This window comes from Pinus tabuliformis, chromosome 1_1 (assembly GCF_031772625.1).
Source record: "Pinus tabuliformis cultivar Carrire ecotype Pingquan chromosome 1_1, CPIR1, whole genome shotgun sequence".
Classification (NCBI taxonomy): Eukaryota; Viridiplantae; Streptophyta; class Pinopsida; order Pinales; family Pinaceae; genus Pinus; species Pinus tabuliformis.
Window position 1 is genome coordinate 50066379 of NC_142297.1, and position 19335 is coordinate 50085713.

Below are 19335 nucleotides of genomic sequence, written 5' to 3' on the forward strand. Positions count from 1 at the left end.
AAACAGAAAGTTCCGGGTCATCAGTAATTCAACCTGCCAGAAAGAAAAAGCGTAAGAGAAAGAAAATAAGAAGAAGATTTGACGCATCAGACGGTCGCGAGCAGCTTGATTTTCGGATAGGAAAAAGTCCTACCAGATGCAAAATTGGACATGGCACATCCGACAAGCAGCCGACAGATTTGCCTGAAAGCAGGCAAATGCTCAGTATGCACTATATTGAACACATCTGATGCCGTAGGGCATCCTTTGTATCGTATTTCTAACCCTACTCCTTGTTTTTTCCGCATTTTCGTTTCTGCTTTAGATAGTTAATAAATGAAGAGCTTGTATCTTTATTGTGCCTAATGTATATGCTGATTTTTGGATGGACGCTACTTATATTTTGTTTTGTGTTGTATAGATGCAGATTCTGGATTCTCACATTCCTGCAAGCAGCAACGTGTCCCCAAGTGGAGCCAGATGTTGACCACTATCGGTCAACTACCCATGCAGTACACCCCCTTTTCTTTGCAAAAAGGGGCAGCACCTAATTAGCGTTTCCGTGCCATCCTACAGTCATCAGCAGCTTGATCATTTCAATTGTAAACCCGGTCTGCATGTATGAATTGTAAATAATCTAAGCAGATCATAATCATGTATGTAAAATTGCCTAGGTGGACCTAACTTTCTATGATAATCTATGTCCCGGAAGGTTTTTCGTCTCACCGATCCATGGATCGGCAGAGTTTTCCTTCAAACCTGACCCCAAAGCCGGGATGGATTTTGTCATTAGAACTTTAGGAGAATCCTAGTGTGTTAATCTGCTAGATTATAGTTGTGTCGCAGAACTGGGTGATTTATGAGGGTCTGTGTTAAGTGGGCTTGTCCCCTTGAGATGTAAGTTGTAAAAGTCATGATGTAATGTGTCTTGAGGGTCGGAAAATGTTTTAAATCCCCTCGTGAGTCCTAAGTCCTAGGTCCTGGGTGATGTTTCCAAAGGTTTAGTTCGATGATCCATTTAAAAAATGAAATAAAATAATAAAATAATAAATAATAATAAAAAAAAATTAAATTTAAAAATGAAATAAACAAAAAATAATAAAAAAAAATTTAAAAATTTAAAAAATAATAATAAAATAATAAATAATAAAAAATTTAAAAATTTAAAAAAATGAAATAAATAAAAATAATAAAAAAAAAAATTTAAAATTTAAAAATTTTAAAATAATAATAAAATAAATAATAAGAAATTTTAAAAATAATAATAAAAAATTAATTGAATAAATCGACGGATGAGATCAAGAGATGTCTTGATCTTCATCAACGGCCGAGATCATTTCTACATGGATCATTCGAACTAGCCGTTGGGATCATTTCCTTTATATAGGGTCTTAGGTGGTCATTTCAGATTCATTCGATCTGTGAGTCAGATACTGAAGAAGCTCTCTTGTAAATCTGTTTCTGGTTAATAAAGGAAGACTTTGGGGTCCATATCTTGCTGGTGTTACTCTCTTGGAATGCTGTGAGATCATTTCATTTTCTGCATATGTTATTTTCAGCCATTAATAATATCTTTTCGTAGAGTATTGTGAGCACAGGTATCTTGTTCACTTGCTGGGGTTTGGGTGCTGTTAGGGTTTCTGAAGTAATGGCAGGTATCTCCATTACTGTTTGAGATCTAGCAGCATTTTTGCCCTCTTTGTTGACGGTTGTTTTGAGCTGTGTAGAAAACATTTTCTGAAGGAAATTTGCGTTCGGGGAAGTTCTCAGCTGAACCAGCCAACTCCCGCAAGCATTTTTTTTGCTGAGCCCAGTTGGACTTGATCCTGGGTCTATCATTCGCTTATTTTTCTAAGTTTGCATGAGAGATTTTCTGAAGTTCTTCACAGTGACGATCTGAAATTTCTGTTCTTTAAAATGTTTTCCGTGCTTATTGCTGAATCTGGCTGTTAAGGGGCCAAATCTATAAATTAATTAGCTGATCTAGGGTTTTAATTTTTGCTTTATGCAGTTTTTTTTATTAGGGTTTAGGGTTTTTTTTTGGTTTCATTTTAGCACATTCATCTTTTCGAAGTTTTTTTTTTAATCGCTGGATATCGTTTGGTCATGTGATTTAGCTGATGATAGATGGTTGCTGTCCATGGTCCATGTTCCTATATCATTTAACAAGTAATCGTTTCCACATCAATCTCTTAAGGCACTAGTCTGCTCAATTAATCAAATCCATCGCGTCCTTTTTATAGCGTATCTCGTGTCTCCCAACCAACTGGTCGACAGTTGGTCTCATTCATCTCACAGGGACTTCCCCCCTTAGCCGCGGGAGACAGGCTTAAACGGAGGGATCGGGGATCAGAGTGACAGCCCCCGGTCTGAGCGTTGTCGTGTCAATCCGCGCGACAACAGGCCCCTGGGACCAAAGTGATGCTATGATCATGTTCCCCTCTCGAGGGTGGAAGCTCATGAGGCTTGTCAAAGACTGGCAGATGGTTATTTAAGATCTGTTACATCTCAGGATGAATCAGAAGAGAATTGGGTTCGACGGCCTGGATGGCCCTTTTTTAACAATTTTTCCATCCTATGTGAGTTGATGATAGAGGGAGCTCCCGTCTGGAGTCCGCGGAGGGTATGTGTGTGGTTGTTCTGCTTAAAGCTCATATATAACTCCTGGAAATCCATTGTGATTGGGCCTAGTGTGCGAAGCCATTCAGCACCAAGGACAATGTTGCACCCTCCCATGTGGATGGCAAACATGTGGGTCTTTAACTGATAATCCCCCATTTGAAGTTTGACATTTTCACAGCAGCCGTCACATTTCATTGTTCCCCCATCCGCAATTTGGACTTGGAAGTTAGAAACTTCTCGTACAAAACAATGCACTGCTTCTGCGACTCCTTGATGGATAAAATTATGTGTACTTCCGCTATCAATCAAGACTACCACTGGGCGATGCTTAATAAAACCTCTGATTTTGAGAGTTTGAGGCGAAGAAATCCCTGCCAAAGCATGCAGCGAAATAACTGGTTCTTCAGGGACATGGTCCTTCTGGTTGTCCTCTTCTTCCTCCTCTGGTTCCTCAACTGGTAGGGCTTCCTCCGATGAGCTGTGATCAATAGCATCAATTTGAAAGAATTTGGGCTCCTTGCATTTATTGACCAGGGAAGTATTTTTCATCACAATAGTAACATAATCCCTGCTTTCTTCTTTCTGCCATTTCTGCAGGTGACACCTTTAGAACATTAAGTGTTTGGGTAGTGCTATGAGCCTGTGGGGGGCGACCCTTGGAGGTGAAATTTGGGCGATTGGACCGGGCCGCTAACGCATGTTCAACTTCACGAGCTACCTTGCAAGCCTCCAACCATGTGGGAGGGTGGTGCAGTCGGACGTGAGCTTGTATGGCCTCTTTAAGACCACTAATAAAACATTCTGTGTAGAACTCATCTTGTAGACCTAAAGTGCGGAAAGCTAAGGCTTCAAAGGCTGTAATATATTCATCCAATGTGCCAGTTTATCGGAGCTTAGTGAGACGACCCAAAAAAGCAGATTCATGGTCAAAGCGATCTATAAGAGTTTTTTTGAATGTGTCCCAAGTCAAGGGCCTTCCATTGCAACATTGATGCCATTGCCACCATTGCCATCTTTCATTGTCCAAGTACATGCTCCCCACCATAAGCTGAGTGGCATTATCCAAGATGTAATTCAGATTGAAATATTGCTCCATTTGTGCTATCCATGCTGCCGGGTGAGAGCCATCAAATTTATGCATATCCAGCTTGGGTGGTCGCAGACATGATTGTTGGTGGGTGCCCCAGAGGTGAAGAGAGTGGCTAGACTCACCCTCACTGTGTTCATTGCCAATATACGCCTCCTCGCGGGCTTTCGCCTTACCCGTAGAGAGTGTTGTAGTTATTTTCGCCAGCTGGTATTGGATGTCTTTCAAGGATTGTTCAAGTTTGTCAATCTTCTCATTGGCCATAGCTTGAGCTCTAGTTTCTACCAAGCACCAATCTGATGTACTTGAAATTTTGGGACCGCCCGAATTTTTTTTGGCACTAACAATTGAATGGTACCACCTTGCTCAGCTCGTCGTCCTGATTCTTATGGGCTAAGTCACCAATAAGCTCGTACTCCTTGCTTAGGAATACTGCAGTCGCCGAATCTCCAAAATGTCAATGCTGCCAAAAGTCCTGCGAAAATCATGCCCAGGTATAGGAACCCACACAACTACTCAGATCTGGATCGCAGATCTGATGAATCTGAGAGATCTGAATGGCTGATTGGAGAGATCTTGAACGGCGGATCAGATTGCGGTTGCTGCTGTAAAACCCCCACTTGCGAGATCTGATCTGGCAGAGATTATGCGTGATCTAGAGATAGAGAAGGGAACTATGGTCTCGAGGAGTGTCAGGTGCTACAGATCGCAATATACATAAGGGTCTGATAGTAGTACTCGGCCCAATGTTTTAGGGCACTAACTAAGGAAGATCAACCGTACCCTTAGCCGTACAACCCGACTACCCTATCGTATGGGCGAGTAATCTCTCCGAGTATTGTTCTCAGTGTACTATAGCAGCAAGACGGCCGATGGTTTATCTATGGCGAGGTTTCAAAGGAGCTAGGGGGCTTCCGATATACCCAGAGGGTACTTGGAAGACAGTCCGTGCGCGGTTTTGTCTAATGCGCTACTACTTGAAGGGCTACCCGCAGGGGTTACAAGGGAGTCCAACAAGCGTGACCACCTCTTGTATTTCTTGCGTGCATGCCTCCCCAAATCCGCAGGTTTATGTGCTCAATGACAGATCCCGTGGTTTAAAGACGCTGGAACACGTCTCTAGCCAAAAAAAAAAATTGCTAAAAAATGGAGATCCCACCGGCCCTGGAAAGCGCTCTGATACCACTTGTTATGCTCTTAACCTGCAAGACGATACCAGAATACCAAATATGCGAAGAAATATACCCAGAACATAGAACAGTGAGAAACAACAACAAGTATTTTATTATTCAGAAAGCAATGTTCACTTGCCTCTTTGAGGGGGCAACCTCCAATAGAGCCGAGCTCGATTACAAAATAAGACACCATGCTCCTCGCAGGGAGTCTCTATCCTTTATATATGATTCATACATGCAATACCATGGAGCAATACCATGGTTCTTATTAATACCATCTATCTAATACCATGGCCCATTTGCAACTAACTGTGGTCCAGTCATTAAATGCGGGTTAACCACTTACAATTATTAATATGGGCTTTATTGACTCTTTACTTAACTATAACTATGACTCGATCCTAATACATAAATAAGGGGGTTAGGGTGGGACCCTAACATTCTGTCTAATGTGACACTACTGGAATGGGTACCAATAGGGGTAAATTGGACCTCCAACAAGGCAAGTCTTAAGCTCAATGAGTAGCCTCTTGAAGTCACGATTTTTCCCTTTGTGTATGAGTCCCAAACTGTAGTTTTAGTGGCTTAACGAGAGATCTTGTTGTTATTTATAGAAGTTGGAACATGCCTCTAGCTTAGATTCACTAAGGGAATTTCTTGCTCAGAAGTTATTTGTGGAAATCATTGGCCTTTGCTCATCAATATGTATTGTCATCCTCATTCATTCCATTTAATGTGCTTGAAACAAAATGTGATTGCTTGAAATAAAATGGTAGATGGCTGTCACAAAGAATTCTTTAACCATTCAAAATTCGCACAAATTTAAGATAACTGAAACTTTTCAGAGAAATCTCATCACCATAAATTCACCACGCACCATTAAAGTCAATTCCAAAATTTGCATGTGAGATTATGCATCAAGATTATGTTCAAAGAAATATTTTATCATTTGCATCACCATTTATTACATTAAATGTGTTTCAAACAAAAATATTATTTGCTTGAAACAACAATAGATAGTTGTCGCTGAAAATAACTTGTTCCAGGAAATTTGTTTAGCATGCAAATTTAACATGGCAGAATTTTTTTCAAAGAAATCTCATCACGGTGAATTTATCATGAGTTGGTTGTCACATGAGTTCTTTGAGAAAGTAATAAAACATTTGCTTAACCTTTCATGTAAACAAATCACCTTTCAATGGACTAATATTTGATCATTTAAACTGTGTCTAACTCAAATGATGAAAGAACATCTTAATTGAGTGCTTTGAGTAAACTTACAATCATCCAAAAAGGTGTATACGAAGTGTAAATGATACATTTCATAGAGATTTCATCAACAATCATTTTTACCTTGCCTCAAATTCTTTTGCATGGACCAGATGGCTAAGTAATGTTACAAGGTAATGGAAAATCATGAAATTGAAATAAGTGTTCCAATCACTTTTTTTTAATTGTCCAAATGTGTGTTTGATCCAAGACAATAACATCAATGAAAATATATGCGTGTCAAATGTATTCAAGGCATCTTGTGTTAAATATGCATTCATTACCCAAACTTATCTTAAGCATGTTTCACGTAATTATTTTGCACCATAGAATTTGTTTAATTGACATGAAAATTTAGATGTATTCCAATAACCAACTATTTTTTTTGCGCACTGTCAGACTAGAGTTTGGGTTGCAGATTTATTAATAGTGATCATGTCTATGGGGTGACCTAGAGATTTGTTTCTTTTTAGTCATCTATGCTACCATTATTTCTGAGGGACTTCAAATTATTTTTGTATATAAATGTTACATCATTTACTGTGACAGGCTTGCAAGGTGCCCAGCAACATGTGGTCCAAAACTGGGCGGCTGAGGTGCCCTGTGATGCCTAAGCTTAGCAAAGGAAGTGGTAACTTTGGGACAGGAGCAAGCCCAGGAGTAATGTGATGTATTGCAGGTCAGCCACTATGTGATACCTATTTGTCTTCCCGTGAACTCTTGAAAGAGGTATATCTGGGATATGTTATGTTAAATCAGCTGTTTTCTTTGTGAAAGGTTAGGATTTTTTTTTATTTTTTTCAATTAAGAATTACTTGGAACAACTTATTTAGTATTCTCTCAACTTGAATTGTAGGTGAGCTATTCTTTGATGCAGCTTGCAAAGAATCAACTAGGTAGAGACAAAAGAGAGATTTATCCTGTTGATATACCTACAATGTACCAAACATCAGCCTCTCTAATGGAACTGGTGGGTGTCCAGCATTATATGCTTATTAATTTACTTGTTATTAGAATGAGGTAGATGTTTGATTTGGACACCCTAAAATAGAAGCTGGATTGATTTATCTTGCCTTCATGGAGAGCAAAGCTAAACCAAATCTGTGCCGGTTTTGCTTCTAACCAGGCTGAATGTTCGGAAACTGATGCTTGGTTATCGCTGGGGTTGATGTTTCACTTGATTGTGCTCCCATTGACACGCCAACTTACTAATATCAGTGGAAATCTGTGGAGTAGAACACTGCAGGTAAATGTGCAATCTGTTAGCCTTTGTGTTATAATAGCAATTCCTTTTCCAGGATAAAGAGATTTCTAAAGGTTCTTTACTGCAGGGGGCTAGGGCCCAAAGAGTTGAGTATGTTCTATTGCATGAGTTCCATGGAAGAAAGTATATTTTACCAGACAAGATTTCAGTTCGAGAGAAAGAACTTGAAACATAGAAAAGAAAATTCATTTCAGAAAGTGGGGTTGATGATGCTGAGGAACAAGTTCTTGATGGTATTGTTGAGGATCAGGCTGAGCTACACACATATGGAAAGCACCAGAAAGGTCCAGCTTATTCAGGGGGTTTAGTGCTGGAACCGAAGAAAGGCCTCTATGACAAATATATTTTACTTCTTGACTTCAACAGTCTTTACCCTCCCATCATACAGGTAAGGCTTAATATCTTGGAAACGTTTAGAACAAGCAGTACAATTTTGAGTAAATAATGCATAAATTAGTGAAACTTGTTACTAATTACTTGATTTCAATTACAATGTGAATATTCTATGATCGTTCGTTTTCTTGTTTAATGCTCTTCCTCTGGTATCGCATTTATGAACTGGATATTAGTGAAGTGGGTCTGTGATTAACTTACAGCTTTCCTTTCTTTGGCAGGAGTATAATGTTTGCTTTACACCTGTTGAGCGCCCTTCTGATGGCTCTATACCTAATTTATCAACCTGCAACATATCTGGAGTCCTTCCACAGGTATGCTGGTTGCAGGATCTTTATTACAAATTGTAAGCTTATTTTGAAGTAGCAAATAGAATGAAAAGACATTTTTCGAGCCAAATATAAGTGGCAGAAAGGATAAAAGGTTTCCATTTGATGCCAACACAAGGAGGCATTTTATGCCTTTGCTCAGTCCTTATGCTTTGTCTGGTTATTGATTATTTTCCGTCAACATTGTTCCTTTCTACCAGCCATCCTTTAAATGGGATTGGAAATTGTAATTATGAATGATAACGATTAATATGTTCAAACTTGAGATATTTAGGTAGGACCAAGAGCAAAAAATATTCTGAAGGATTTGATTTCTTTAAACAATTTGATTATCTCATCGGAAATTTCCAGAGGACAGCAGAATTTAAAAGCTTGACCATTGTATTTCAATGCTGGCACTTTTATCCTTAGTGAAATGTTTTTCTGGTGCTATTCTTAGGTAAATTTCTAGAAAATTGCATTCCTTATGAGATTGTGACTGATGCTGCATTGCTTATTTATGCCCTTTCTTCTTGTACATATGTTCTGTTATCGCTCAGATTGTACAGGCACCGTGACAACTGCTCAGGGCGGGGACTGTCACTCTAATCCCCGCCCACTCCATTCTAGTTGTCTCCCAACAACAGACTTTGGGGGGTAGTGGAACAAACAAAGTTTGTTTTCCAAGTTAAATAATCCAGAAGAGTTGGAATATGTAGATCTGCATTTAGGTTACAAGAATATATATTAAAATGTATGAATGATAATGATGATACAATTGAGAGTAAGGGTCCTGTATATATAGCCAGGTAACCCTTTCACGAACGGTCATGTCCGTAGAGACATGCCTCTTTGTTTAACTAATTATTATTTTGATTACATATTATTGTGATTATTATTTATTATATATATTTATTACTTTTGCATAATTCTATTCATAACCTTACTTTCATCTTCAAAAAGCTTTGTCTTCAAAGCTTGCTGATGAAAGGAATTGATTTCTTTTTCTGTTTTGAATGTCTTCTCATCTCAAAACTGTCATCTTCGTTGATAGAAGTTGATATGATCCTTGGAGTGATAAATAAAACTGTCGAACTGAGAATGGATTTGACTGTCCTAGTTTAATCTTTTGTGGAATCTTAAGGATACTGGATACTTTGTGTGAATTGTTATCACAAGATCGAATTGTACTGATCCAGGTGGATATTGGTGGCCACCTACCTATTCCACCTAGACTTCCAGTTGGTTTCATCCATTTCCTTGTTTATTGCAACATTTACTATTTTTAGTAGTTTTTCGGGTCCTGAACTTTCGGAGAAGTTTTGACCCACTAAATAGTGTTTTTTTGAGGTCCGCAGCAGATGGCATAGGCTTGTCGCAAATCCTATAGTACTCAGAGAGATATTTCCAACAAGGTATCGTACGTGCCAAACGGAGATAATATGACCAAGTTACGACCTTGGGAAGTTTGTTGCCCAACTAACCCCAACAGGGCCCACAAACTCTTGGTGTTCCATCTCCTGGGGTTAGGGTTTTGGTTGTTTAGGGTTTTCTCTTGTTCAATAATAAATAGGCCCTTGAGCCTCACTATAACACAGTTCAGAGGCATGTAGCCGCCACATCTCTTCTTAGAGATAAGCTACCATCGCCTGAGCTAGTCTATTTCCATTTATGTTTATAAGCATATTTCAGTATTTGATATTAATGAAATGAAGTGTTATTTCGTTGCATCTCTGTATTTATGGTTATATCTGTGATTTTTTGTGTTCCTGTTTAGTGGCATCAGAGCAGTCTGCTGTCTCTGTTTTTCTTTGCATGTCCCCAACGAGGTCGGGATATAAGGAGTTAGGCTCGAATTGGTCGAACCTTTGCAAGACCAGCCTCGCAAATCCCATTGAGCTCACATGGCGGAAGAGAAGAAAGACGAGGGGGCAGGAGATCTTTTCAAAATCTTGCTCGAAGAAGCCCTCGAGCGATAGAGAACACGATGATGGACAACTTTTCCCAGATCCTTCAGCGGCTACCCAAAGGCGACACATCTTCTTTCAACAACCATTTTGGAAGCGCCACACCCTTTAAGGTACAAATTAAGGTTAGAAAGTTCTAAATAACGAGGATCAAGCCAAATCTAATCTTAGCCGTTGATTAGGGACTTAATCTCGGCCATTGAATCGTCAACAGGAAAAGTATAAGAGGAGGCTTGAGGGTCAGTTGGAGATACACCAAGTTGATCAAGAATTCGATTTTCTGGGGTAGGGTTTGCTGAGAAATCGAGTTAGTGATCTATTGCAGCGAGGGGCAGTTCGGCAGAAGGCCGAGAATACATAGCAGAGAGGCAGAGATAGTGCCGGAGAGACAGCGCAAAGGCAGCCTGGGCTGACGCAGAGACAGCCAGAGCTGACAAAGAGGCTTGGGGGGCCAGCGCTGAGGATGCAAGAGTTGCACTGTGGTGTTTTCATGGGGCAGAATGAGAGTTGAGAGGCAGACGCAGAGCTGTAGACATTGATGCAATCCCTGGATGGTGACGCCATTCTGGAAGGAAGCATGGAGCAACTTTCACTGTCCAGCTAAGGAATAGTCATAGTCACGATGGGGCTCATCATCCGGTTTCTGATCAGCTGGAATATTTGTCTCTAAAGCAAGGTACTTCTGCCAAGTAAAATCTCTAAAGGGTGAGCCATTTCTGGCACCCTAGTTGTATTCAGGAAACTGCATAATAATAAAACCCTCATATCTGCTGCACCGATTTTCCTGCATTGGGTTTTTCCGGGGATGATTGTCCAAAAATAAGTGTCCCTTGTGTGATTGTCTCAGTTATTTCAGTTGCTGATTTGTATATGTGTGAAGGATGCATTTGTGTTTATTTCGATATTTATATTAACAAATAACTTGTTAATGGAATGAACAAGTAGGAGATAATAAACCTGATAATGCTGTAGGGATTTCTAATGTGTCAGACTTAGAAATTTCCACATGGTATCAGAGCAATTGCAGATCACAGGAGGACTGAAGACACCAACAAAAATTTGAAATTTGCAGCAGTAGCAGCTGTCCTGAAAGACAACGTTGTTCCAGAGCAAAAGCAGCAAGAGAAGAGGAGACGTAGAGCCTGCATCAGCAGTTCGATCTAAGGGAAGGGTCAGTGCAAAGGAGGAGTAAGGTAGAAGAGGCTCACGAAGAGTCACGTCATCTTGCTCAACTAGGTAGGATTGACACAGTTGGCCGGAGGAGCAGATTCAACTTTTGCCGAGATTTCACAGAGCCTGAAAGGCTCAATTTCTTCAGTTGCCGGGGCTTGGGGAGCTGTGGGCAGATTATGATTTGAGGAGCTGGTGGGATGCTATTTCTGTCGATACAGAATAATGTCTAAGGAGGAGGAACCAAGGTAGATGGAATCACTACCTTGTCAGATTTCTGGCCAAGGAATTCAGATCCGAGTTGCAGTTGCAAGGAGGATTGGAGAGGAGTGGTTCGACAGCTAGCCAGTGGATTTCCAGGAGGGAAATCAGGACTTAGAGGGAGATTTCCAAGAGGGGAGTCGAGACTCAGAGGGAGTCTAGAAGAGGAGTTGAAATGGTAGTGAACGGATTGGGGGATCAGGACAAGTTGGACAAGGCTTCCAATTTTGTCATTTGGAAGGCCAGGATCGTGGTAGTCCTAGATCGGCATTGCATCAAGGACTTTGCCTTGAAAGTAGTGGCTATCCTAGTTGACCTAGCTGAGAATGAGAAGTATGGGGAGGCGATGGCGAGGGCGAAGTTCATGATCCTAGACGGGGTCAAAGATCATGTCATACCACATATTGCTTAGAACACAACAAAGGAGACGTGGGACACCCTGACCACCTTATACCAGGGCTCTTTCATGCAGCGGAAGATTCTATTGGAGAATCAGCTAAGGTCATATCAGATGCATAAGGGAGAGAAAATAGATCCATTCCTTCTCAGGTTGCAGGAGATTCGCGACCAGCTTACTTCCGTGGGGTCTACACCGAATCCAGAGTTTATGGTCAGGACTACCCTAAATGCAGTCTCCGAGGAGTGGGAGACATTTGTCCAAAGTATTTTGGGCAAGGCTACTCTTCCCGGTTGGGAGGAGATGTGGGAAGCTCTTCGACAGGAAGAGATCAGGAGAATGACCAAGGCGGGGAGTAGTGATAAGGGAGTTCGAGTCAAGAAAGAGGAGGAGGAGGATGCGGCTCTAGCATCTGCGGGACAACAAGGGAAGAGGAAGAAGAAGGACATCTCCAAGGTCAAGTGCTTCAATTGTGGGGAGCTAGGACATTATGCATCCCAGTGTCCAAGGAAGAAAGGTAAGGGAGAAGCTTCCGTTTCAAAGGCAGCTCCAACTAAGGTGGAGAAAGAGGTCGAGACTGATGACAATTGTGCCATGAGTGCTTATGCGCCTCTAGAGAAGAGGTGGGGAGACATCGAGTTGTAGTTAGGAGGACTACATACTAGGGGCAGGATCCTTGAGGTGCCCAAACTCTTGGATCACATCCGGCTACGAGAGCCCTTAAAGATAGTAGCATGATGACAGGCGTCGAGTGGAGTGGCAAGGCAGTGTTAGAGTGCATAAATCTGAGGCAGCGCAGTGGATGTTGCAGCAATGCGAGAGGCACAGAGGTGCTTTCAACAACACAGTGGCAGTAGAGGGAGCACAGGATAGCAACGGAGGTAGCTTCAGCATCACAAGGCTTCCAGATTGACTGATCAACAAGGCTCTAGGAAGAACAAAGTTTGGCTTCAACATCACAAGGCTTCCAGACTGACGGGTCACCAAGCCTTCCAAGAGCAGTGGCAATGTCATGGGTAGTAGTACAGGAAGCAGCAGTGCAGTGGATGTGAGGCAGCAGGCCAAGCATCAACACAGGTACTGATGTGGAGGATTAGTGTGATGTTTCTATGGTGAAGCATGACTAGAGCACATTCCTCGCTAAGAAGGAGTGTTGATTTTTGGTAGCATCGGATGTGCTCTAGCCATGAAAATTGGTGGAGAGGCTAAGGCACATGAGATCTCCAAGGCCTAGAAGTCATTTGAGGAAATTCCACCTGGATGGAGAGATATTAAAATAATTAATATTGTTAATGAGACCCTAAGTCTAAACTTAGGAAAATTAAAATATTAATGTGTATTAATATAATATGGGTGAGAAAGTTCTAAATAACGAGGATCAAGCCAAACCTAATCTTAGTTGTTGATTAGGGACTTAATCTCAACCGTTGAATCGTCAACAGGAAAAGTATAAGAGGAGGCTTGAGTGTCAGTTGGAGATACACCAAGTTGATCAAGAATTTGATTTTTTGGGGTAGGGTTTGTTGAGAAATCAAGTTAGTGATCTGTTGTAGCGAGGGGTAGTTCGAAAAAAGGTCGAGAATACATAGCAGAGAGGCAGCGATAGTGCCAGAGAGATAGCGCAAAGGCAGCCTGGGCTGACGCAAAGACATCCAGAGCTGACAAAGAGGCTTGGAGGGCCAGCGTTGAGGACAAAGGAGGCGAGAAGCTGATGTAGAGGTTAACAGAGCTGACGCTAGGCAGAAAGAGCTGCGCTGTGGTGTTTTCATGGGTCAGACTGAGAGCTGAGAGGCAGACGCAAAGCCGTAGAGGGTGACATAGTTTCGGAAGGAACCTTGGAGCAACTTTCGTTGTCCAGCTAAGGAACGGTTAATGTCAAGGTGGGGCTCATCATCTGGTTGTTGATTAGTTAGAATATTTGTCTTCGGAAAACCTTTGAAGGGTGAGCCATTTCTAGCACCCTAGAAGTCATTTGGGGAAATTCCACTTGGATGGAGAGATATTAAAATAATTAATATTGTTAATGAGACCCTAAGTCTAAACTTAGGAAAATTAAAATATTAATGTGTATTAATATAATATGGGTGAGAAAGTTCTAAATAACAAGGATCAAGCCAAACCTAATCTTAGTTGTTGATTAGGGACTTAATATCGACTGTTGAATCGTCAACAGGAAAAGTATAAGAGGAGGCTTGAGTGTCAGTTGGAGATACACCAAGTTGATCAAAAATTCGATTTTCTGGGGTGGGGTTTGTTGAGAAATCAAGTTAGTGATCTGTTATAGCAAGGGGTAGTTCGACAAAAGGCCGAGAATACATAGCAGAGAGGCAGCGATAGTGCCAGAGAGATAGCGCAAAGGCAGCCTGGGCTGACGCAAAGACATCTAGAGCTGACAAAGAGGCTTGGAGGGCCAGCGTTGAGGACACAGGAGGCGAGAAGCTGATGTAGAGGCTAGCAGAGCTGATGCTAGGCAGAAAGAGCTGCGCTGTGGTGTTTTCATGGGGCAGACTGAGAGCTGAGAGGCAGACGCAGAGCCGTAGAGGGTGACGCAGTTTCGGAAGGAACCTTGGAGCAACTTTCGCTGTCTAGCTAGGGAACGGTTAATGTCATGGTGGGGCTCATCATCCGGTTGCTGATTAGTCAGAATATTTGTCTTCGGAGCAAGGTACTTTTGCCAAGGAAAACCTTTGAAGGGTGAGCCATTTCTAGCACCCTAGTTGTATTCAGAAAACTGCATAAGAATAAAACCCTCATATCTGCTGCACTGGTTTTCCCACATTGTGTTTTTCCTGGGACAATTATCCAAAAATAATGGTGTCGCTTGTGTGATTGTCTCAATTATTTCAGTTGCTGATTTGTATATGTGTGAAGGCTGCATTTGTGTTTATTTCGGTATTTATATTAATAAATAACTTGTTAATGGAATGAACAAGTAGGAGATAATAAACCAGATAACGCAATAGGGATTTCTAATGTGTCAGAATTAGAAATTTTCACACCGCCCACTTTCTCACTCATAGAGATGACAGAGGATTGGAAGTCGCTGTTGCTCATAGAATATTCAAAGAATAAATTTGCTTGTGAGATTTTAGACGCGTTGATCCGTGATGATAGTTATCAGGTTATGAATGATATTATCTACTATAAAGAATGAATCTATGTTGTACCGGAATCAAAACTCAAAGAGAGGATCATGCAGGCAGCTCACAACTCACCCTTGGACGAACATCCGAGATTTCGAAAGACCTATAGGAAGGTCAGGGAGAGATTCACCTGGAAGGGCCTCAAGTCAGATGTGTTGAGACTTGTGAGGGAGTGCAACACTTGCCAACAAAACAAGACAGAGCATACCCATCCAACAGGTTAACTACAACCACTCCCCATTCCGGAACAAAAGTGGGAGAGCGTTTCCATGGAATTTATCACAGGCTTACCACCGGTGCAGGGCAAATATTACATATATCTGGTGGTAGACCGGCTCACAAAATTTGCCCATTTTTTGCTATACCATCAAAATATTCAACTTCATAGGTAGTCGAGCTATTTTTCAGGGAGGTTTTTGTGAAAATTTCTAACCTAAAATTCTACAACAACAATTGATTTATTTCACCTACTTATTCTTCACAATAAGTTATTTACGAAATCCCTTCAGCCAATATTAAAATAAATTCTACTGCAGTTATCACATAACTACATAGAGAAAATACATACACAAGGATGAATCACATCAACACAGTTTGTTTTGGACAATTGTCTTCGGAAAAACCCAATGTGGGAAAACCGATGCAACAGATGAGGGTTTTATTAATCTTCAACAACAATCACTTTTACAAGGAATGATTTTACAGAGAACTGGAGAGAAAACACCTGAGACTTTCCCTTGGAAACTTTCTGACACTTTGGAGACCCTTCTCCCACTTCTGCGTCACCTCTGCATCATTCTGCATGGCTCATCATAGCTCTGAATGGCTCTGCGTCCCTCTATGTCATCTTGCATGAGGGCTACGTCTCCCTTTGCGCTGTCTCTCAATGTCTCTGCGTCACCTCCTCCTCAGTCACTCACTAATGCTGATACCCTCCTCTTCTTCCACCCTGCAACTCTCCCTCTGAAATCGATCTCCTTCTCTTGAGAATCGATTTTCCTTGAGATATTGAGTATCTGTCGGTGGGTCTCCAAATGATCCTCAAGTCTTCTCTAATATTTTTCCTATTGATGAATCAACGACAGAGGTTAGGTCTCTAATCAATGACTAAGATTAAAAAATACTTGATCCTCGTCTCTTAGAAGCTTCCCACCCTTATCTTTATTAATACCCATTAATTATTTTAATAACTCCTCATCCGGGTGGAATTTTTCCAAACAATTTATGGGTCTTGGAGATCTCATGTACTTTAGCCTCTCCACCAAATTTCAAGGCTAGAGAATATCCGTTGCTACCAAAAATCAACACTCCCTCTTAGCGAGGAATGTGCTCTAGCAATGCTTCACCATAGAAGCATCACACTGATCCTCCGCATCGGTCCTCTGTGATGATGCTTGGCCTGCTGCACTACATCCACTGCACTGCTGCGTCTTGTACTGCTGCCCATGACACTGCCACTGCCACTGCTACATCTGTACTATAGCTCCCTCTCAACATGCTGCATCATGCTACCCATAGCACTGCTACTGCTAACTGTTGCACTGCAACTCTCGACACTTATCCATTTCTTCTACTGAAATGGATTCTTCACCATCCCCATCTTCTCCCTGAAATAAACAAACTTTGTTCTTCCTAGAGCCTTGGTGAGGATGTCTGCCACCTGTTCTCCTGTAGGAGTGTACCTCAACTGTACTGCCCCTCGTTGGACACAGTCTCTGACAAAGTGACACCTGATATCAATGTGCTTCGACCGATCATGAAACACTGGATTCTCAGAGAACTTGATGCAACTCTGATTATCACACAAAATCCTGGTCACTTCCATCCTCTCCTGAATAGATTCACAAGCAATTTCCTAAGCCATATGGCTTCGCACAAAGCTGTGCTAGCTGCCATATAATCAGCTTCAGCTAAGCTTAGAGCCATGGATTTCTATTTCCTACTACACCAGGAGGTCATTCCTGATCCAATGTTGAAACAGTACCCAATTGTACTTTTCCGATCTACTAAACTTCCAACGCAATTTGCGTCAGTGAACCCACTTAGCTTGATGTCATTGCCTTGGGTGTACAATAGTCCATGCTCGACTGTTCTTTGTATATACCTGAGAACATGTTTGGCTGCTGCCCAATGCGCCCTCTTTGGTTCCACCATGAACTGATTAAGGGTGTTGACAACGTAACAAATGTTTGGCCTAGTATTGACCAGATACATCAGGGACTCTATAAGCTGCTAGTACAAGGTGGAATCAACGTCTTTATCTTCTGATGCATCAATCCTCTTCTAGTTGGTGATCATTGGAGTAGCCACAAGTCTACAGTCCTACATCCTGAATCTCTTCAAGATCTTTGTAGCATATCTCCCTTGTCCAAGGAAGATCTCACCCTTCTGTTACCAAACTTCTAACCCCAGGAAATAATGCATCTGTCCCAAATCCTTCATGTCGAATTCTGTGGCTAGGTTCTTCTTGCAGTCTTTTATGAGCATGGATGATCCTATCAGGAAAAGATCATCCACATATAACACTAGGATTAGAGGCTCATTCTCTATGACAATATAGTAGAGATTAGGATCTGCGTCGCTCGTAACGAAACTCATCTTCTGCAAGTAGCCATCAATTTGACCGTACCATGCTCTAGGTGCTTGTTTAATCCCATACAAGGCTTTCTTTAATCTGCATACATGAGACTTCTTATCACGTGTCTCAAAATCCTCTGGTTGTTCTATGTATACTTCCTCTTCTATTACCCCATTCAAGAATGTTGTCTTGACATCCATCTAGTGAATCTCCCACCCCATCTGTGCTGCAAGAGATATCATTGTTCTAATAGAAGTATACCTGGCTATTGGGGCGAAGGTTTCTTCGTAGTCTATATCATCCGTCTGAGCATACCCCTTAGCCACAAACCTAGCTTTGTATTTCGCCACACTGCCGTCTGCGACATGTTTGACTTTGTAGATCCATCTTGAACCTACCACTGACCTGTCCTGAGTCCTAAGTACCACTTCCAGACATCATTGTCCATTATAGAACTGTATTCCTCTACCATCGCATCTACCTATACTTGATGCTGAACAACCTCTTGAAAACTAGAAGGTTCCCCAACCTGAGCTACTAGGGCCTGGTATCTGTCTGGCTGTCTTCGCTCCCTTTTATCATTCCTGGGTGCACCAATGAAGTCCTCTGCATCTCGTAGAATCTGTCGGAGTTCCCGACTCGTTCTTCCACTGGTAGTGGGTACATCTATCAACTCTTCCTCTTCCTGAGATTCCTCCTGTTCCAAAGCTTTGCCTTCAGGAGAATTTCTGGTACTAGTTTCTGCTGGTCAAAGTGGTTGGACCAACGGATTGTCTTTTGACTGCTCCTCGGAAGACCTTTTTCGGGATTTCCTGAAAGCTCTGTCCTCCATGAACTTTACATCCCTCCAAACTACTACCTTCCTACTCCCTAGAAGATAGACTCTATATGCCTTAGCATTCTCGCGATATCCCACAAGATATCCTTTCTCAGCAGTTTAATCTAATTTCTTTCTCTTTCCTTCGGGAATATGACAATACGCTAAACTCCCAAATATCCTGAAATGATTGACTTCAGGTGTCTTCCTGATGAAGACCCTTTGTGGAGTGATTTTGCCCAATGCCCTGTGTGGAGTTCTATTCTGAACATAAACTGTCGTGCTGCATGCTTCTGCCCACAGGAATTTGGGCATATCCTGATCATACAACTGCTTCTACAATAGTCCCGTTTTTCCTTTCTGCTACTCCATTCATGCAGTGGCCGAAAATTGAAAGAGTATATTCGAGATGAAGATTTCCCAAAGCTGTGAAAATAGATAACACAAAATATGTTCCACCACATCTCCGTGAAGGAGAAAAAAATAACTTGGAAATGCAAAGAATGAAAGAGGGCAAGTGCAAACATTGTGGCAAAAAATGGGACCCTAAACACAGGTATGCTAAAGGAAAAGAGACCAAGAACATATATAAATTGTGAAGCAACTAATGATTCAGACAATGATGAATCAGATGTAAAAGAAATCGATGATTCTCCAGAATTATCTCCAGAACTAGATAACGAGAATATTCTGCAAGTGTCATTATCGACCATGATAGGTATATCTCAACCCAGACATTAAAGTTAAAATGACACATAAAAAATAGTAACATAATGGTTTTGATCGACAACGGAAGCACCTGCAACTTTTTGGACTCAATGATGGCGAAAAGACTCAACAATTTTACATTTCCCATGCCTAACATGAAGGTTATGGTAGTTGACGGTAAGAAAATTGAAAAGGTA

The 19335-nt window shown here is 41.4% G+C and overlaps 2 protein-coding genes across 2 annotated transcripts in view; both read left to right on the forward strand.

The window, feature by feature from the left end:
• Positions 1-7733, forward strand: part of LOC149211515 (disease resistance protein Roq1-like) — a 59245-nt gene extending 51512 nt beyond the window's left edge. The window contains exons 5-8 of the mRNA XM_089391518.1: positions 6682-6861; positions 6989-7102; positions 7259-7378; positions 7464-7733. The gene's annotated coding sequence lies outside the window, so the exon portion shown is untranslated. The remainder of the gene's footprint in view (positions 1-6681; positions 6862-6988; positions 7103-7258; positions 7379-7463) is intronic.
• A 17-nt stretch (positions 7734-7750) lies between these two features.
• LOC149211516 (DNA polymerase alpha catalytic subunit-like) overlaps positions 7751-19335 on the forward strand; it is a 67892-nt gene continuing 56307 nt past the window's right edge. The window contains exons 1-2 of the mRNA XM_089391519.1: positions 7751-7784; positions 8011-8103. The gene's annotated coding sequence lies outside the window, so the exon portion shown is untranslated. The remainder of the gene's footprint in view (positions 7785-8010; positions 8104-19335) is intronic.